The following is a 5470-nucleotide window of genomic DNA, read 5'->3' as shown; positions in this document are numbered from 1 at the left end:
CACGTTGTTTGTTGTTATTTTTAAACGCACGTCATATGTTGACACACCACAAAAACATTATTTACTAGAAAATTAGCTTTAAATAGGTATTTCCATAAATACTAGTACTAGTAATCTTATATTTTACCTGAAAAGTTTATTCAATGATATTATTTCTTTCCATAATATGGAAGGCCTGTGGTTTTTCTCCGGGTACTCCGGCTTTCATCCACCTCCAAAACCTGGCACGCCTTCAAATGACCCTGGCTTTTAATAAGACGTTAAAGATATTAAACCAAACCGAAATCATGCAATAGATCAAAACAATGCCTTTTGACCTTCTTATTTCCCTATCCGTAGAAGGTATTCTTAACAAGGACTCCCGCGGTGTTCATTATATACAGCCGAATTTTAATCTAGCCCCGCAAAACGTCTGAAAATGTGTTATACACACTAGGGGAGGTCCGAAATACATCACTGTAACTAATTCATAAGTCCCTGTGCATCAAAGAACTGATTTATTCATGAGCTCAGATTTTCTCAAACTCAGGAAATATCCAAATTCACTGTAGCTATTGAAGGTCGTTCAACCTCAAAACAGACATATTTTCAAGTGATTGAAGATTGTTGCATGCAATTTGCCTGTTAAATTAATCGAATTTTGGTTATAAATATATATTGGAATTTCAAGCGAATCCTAATCCCAACCGACTTAGTGGATAAAGGGAGGTAACTCATATTATATTAGATGTTTTTGTACGTGATAGATTGTTTGTTTCATGTCATTTTGAGGCAAAAACGACAGGCGTATTATATGTTAAGCAAAGAAGAAACATTGATAGAATGTATTCTTCGTTTCTTGATTAATAACTTATAATACAATTTTAAAAAAAAAAAAAACACTTCAGATTTTATTAGTAGTGACATAGGTATTTTTTCCCTTTCGTCCTCTTCAATAATATGGTACACGGACACTTTTCGGGTCACTGCTTTAGATAAATCTGTAGCACCAAGCGAAAAATAATTTACGTACGCATGCTCTTAAAATTCATATTTAAATGCAAAGTTCCAGAAAATGCATTCGCAGAACACCAGTCCGCAAGATATCAATTGGTTTAAACTTTATTTTATTCAGGCATTTCAAAACATATAAAGTTACAAAATTGAATGTACAGAATAGGAAATAGAAAAAAAAGTGTCTCACACACTTATGTAAACCTATCACCTTATCATAAACAGCAAATATATTAAGGATGGACAACATATTATCTGTCATATAAGACCATATAATAACAATGAATAACAAAAGTTTAAGCAAGGAAAAGAAAAGGAAATGGTGAATACTTGGTGTAGAGTTTAAATTGTTGATACAGACAACTTGACTTTAAGTACAAAAACATGCTGTCAATTTGAAACACATTTATTCACTTTTTAAACTAGAAGTGACGGAATATAGATATGGGTAATTGGTTATCGGGACTGCATAACCCCGATCACAATGATCCCGGACACAACGGCGACTATACGAGTGATGCACATATTTACTGTATTACTGCCGACGGGACTTAAAAAACAATACCCGTTGAATGCCATAAAGTTTTATACGTTTCGTGTGTTGGAGTAAGATTTTCTTCCCCTTTTACGAGTGGAATACCATTCACAAGTCAAATTTTGATTTTTATGAGAGTTTGACGAATATCATTAATCAAGAGTTACTTAAGTAGTCTCCAACTCATTTAACAAAAAATGTTATGATGTTTATAAAGCCAACACAGTTTTAAAGAAATCCTTCGAAAAATGTCGGATCTCGGGACAAAAATCAAACAGAAATATACAAAGGAGAATCACTCATAAATACATGAAGTTGAATCAAAATGTTGTACAGGGAAACACAATATCAATAGATATACCATGATTATAAAGCCTACCAAGTTTCAAATATTCGGTCAAAAATGTAGGTGATCACATTAAAAAAATAAATTACTGAAATAAACAAAAGTTAATATTTTTTGCATAGTCGAATCAAAATTATTTTTTGAGGAAATACAACAACATGCATGGTTTTAATACATAAAACGTTTCAAAGAGATTAGTCAATAAATGTAGAAAGAGATCTCCGGGAAAAAAAAAAGTCACACTGAAGATACCATATCATAAAACTTCGTCATACATCAAATCAAATATCGCCGACCATCGCATTGTATATTTTCATTTAGATATATATCTACATACATATATCATTTCCGTCTACTTATTGTCTAAAAACTATTTTTTTTTCTTATCTGACATAATTATATGGAGGTTATTTAAACATAGATACAACATGGTGTGGAAAAACCAGAAATATATCAACCTTTCATTTCTGCCAAGGTAACTGTGACATGTATACCAAGGGCAGATAACTGTCTCAGGTATACCAAGGGGAGGTAACTGTAACAGGTATACCAAGGGGAGGTAACTGTGACAGATAGACCAAGGGGAGGTAACTGTGACATGTATACCATGGGAAGATAACTGTGACAGATAAACCAAGGGGAGGTAACTGATACCAATGTGAGGTAACTGTGGCAGATATACCAAGGGGAGGAACTGTGACAGGTATACCAAGAGGAGGTAACTGTGGCAGATATACCAAGAGGAGGTAACTGTAACAGATATACAAAGTGGAGATAACTATGACATATATACCAATGGGAGGTAACTGTGACATATATACCAAGGGGAGGTAACTGTAACAGGTATACAAATGAGAGGTAACTGTGACAGATAAACCAAGGGGAGGTAACTGTGACAGATATACCAAGAGGAGGTAACTGTGACAGGTATACCAAGAGGAGGTAACTGTGACAGATATACCAATGGGAGGTAACTGTGACATATATACCAAGGGGAGGTAACTGTGACATATATACCAAGGGGAGGTAACTGTGACATATATACCAATGGGAGGTAACTGTGACAGATATACCAAGCGGAGGTAACTGTGACATATATACCAAGGGGAGGTAACTGTGACACATATACCAAGGGGAGGTAACTGTGACAGATATACCAAGGGGAGGTAACTGTAACAGGTATACCAAGAGGAGGTAACTGTGGCAGATATACCAAGAGGAGGTAACTGTGACAGGTATACCAAGAGGAGGTAACTGTGACAGATATACCAAGGGGAGGTAACTGTGACATATATACCAAGGGGAGGTAACTGTGACAGATATACCAAGGGGAGGTAACTGTGAGAGATATACCAAGGGGATGTAACTGTGACAGATATACCAAGGGGAGGTAACTGTGACAGATATACCAAGGGGAGGTAACTGTGACAGATATACCAAGGGGAGGTAACTGTGACAGATATACCAAGAGGAGGTAACTGTGACAGGTATACCAAGAGGAGGTAACTGTGACAGATATACCAATGGGAGGTAACTGTGACATATATACCAAGGGGAGGTAACTGTGACATATATACCAAGGGGAGGTAACTGTGACATATATACCAATGGGAGGTAACTGTGACAGATATACCAAGCGGAGGTAACTGTGACATATATACCAAGGGGAGGTAACTGTGACACATATACCAAGGGGAGGTAACTGTGACAGATATACCAAGGGGAGGTAACTGTAACAGGTATACCAAGAGGAGGTAACTGTGGCAGATATACCAAGAGGAGGTAACTGTGACAGGTATACCAAGAGGAGGTAACTGTGACAGATATACCAAGGGGAGGTAACTGTGACATATATACCAAGGGGAGGTAACTGTGACAGATATACCAAGGGGAGGTAACTGTGAGAGATATACCAAGGGGATGTAACTGTGACAGATATACCAAGGGGAGGTAACTGTGACAGATATACCAAGGGGAGGTAACTGTGACAGATATACCAAGGGGAGGTAACTGTGACAGATATACCAAGAGGAGGTAACTGTGGCAGATATACCAAGGGGAGGTAACTGTGACAGATATACCAAGAGGAGGTAACTGTGGCAGATATACCAAGGGGAGGTAACTGTGACAGATATACCAAGGGGAGGTAACTGTGGCAGATATACCAAGGGGAGGTAACTGTGACAGATATACCAAGAGGAGGTAACTGTGGCAGATATACCAAGGGGAGGTAACTGTGACAGATATACCAAAATGAGGTAACTGTGGCAGATATACCAAGGGGAGGTAACTGTGACAGATATACCAAGAGGAGGTAACTGTGGCAGATATACCAAGGGGAGGTAACTGTGACATATATACCAATGGGAGGTAACTGTGACAGATATACCAAGAGGAGGTAACTGTGACAGATATACCAAGAGGAGGTAACTGTAACAGGTATACCAAGGGCAGGTAACTGTAACAGGTATACAAAGGGGAGGTAACTGTGACATATATACCAAGGGGAGGTAACTGTGACATATACCAAGGGAAGATAACTGTGACAGGTTTACCAAGGGGAGGTAACTGTGACAGCTATACCAAGGGCAGGTAACTGTAACAGGTATACAAAGGGGAGGTAACTGTGATACCAATGGGAGGTAACTGTGACATGTATACCAAGGAGAGGTAATTGTGACAGGTATTCTAAGGACAGGTAACTGTAACAGGTATACCAAGAGGAGGTAACTGTAACAGGTATACAAAGGGGAGGTAACTGTAACAGGTATACAAAGGGGAGGTAACTGTGACAGATATACCAAGGGCAGGTAACTGTGACAGATATACCAAGGGCAGGTAACTGTGACACATATACTAATGGGAGGTAACTGTGACAGATATGCCATGGGCAGGTAACTGTGACACATATACCAAGGGGAGGTAACTGTGACACATATACCAAGGGGAGGTAACTGTGACAGATATACCAAGGGCAGGTAACTGTGACACATATACTAATGGGAGGTAACTGTGACATATATACCAAGGGGAGGTAACTGTGACATATATACCAAGGGAAGATAACTTTGACAGGTTTAACAAGGGGAGGTAACTGTGACAGCTATACCAAGGGCAGGTAACTGTAACAGGTATACAAAGGGGAGGTAACTGTGATACCAATGGGAGGTAACTGTGACATGTATACCAAGGAGAGGTAATTGTGACAGGTATTCTAAGGACAGGTAACTGTAACAGGTATACCAAGAGGAGGTAACTGTAACAGGTATACAAAGGGGAGGTAACTGTGACAGGTATACAAAGGGGAGGTAAATGTGACAGATATACCAAGGGCAGGTAACTGTGACAGATATACCAAGGGCAGGTAACTGTGACACATATACTAATGGGAGGTAACTGTGACAGATATGCCATGGGCAGGTAACTGTGACACATATACCAAGGGGAGGTAACTGTGACACATATACCAAGGGCAGGTGACTGTGACAGATATACCAAGGGCAGGTAACTGTGACACATATACTAATGGGAGGTAACTGTGACAGATATGCCATGGGCAGGTAACTGTGACACATATACCAAGGGCAGGTAACTGT

This window comes from Pecten maximus, chromosome 7, assembly GCF_902652985.1.
Source record: "Pecten maximus chromosome 7, xPecMax1.1, whole genome shotgun sequence".
NCBI lineage: Eukaryota > Metazoa > Mollusca > Bivalvia > Pectinida > Pectinidae > Pecten > Pecten maximus.
This window is presented reverse-complemented; position numbering follows the sequence as displayed.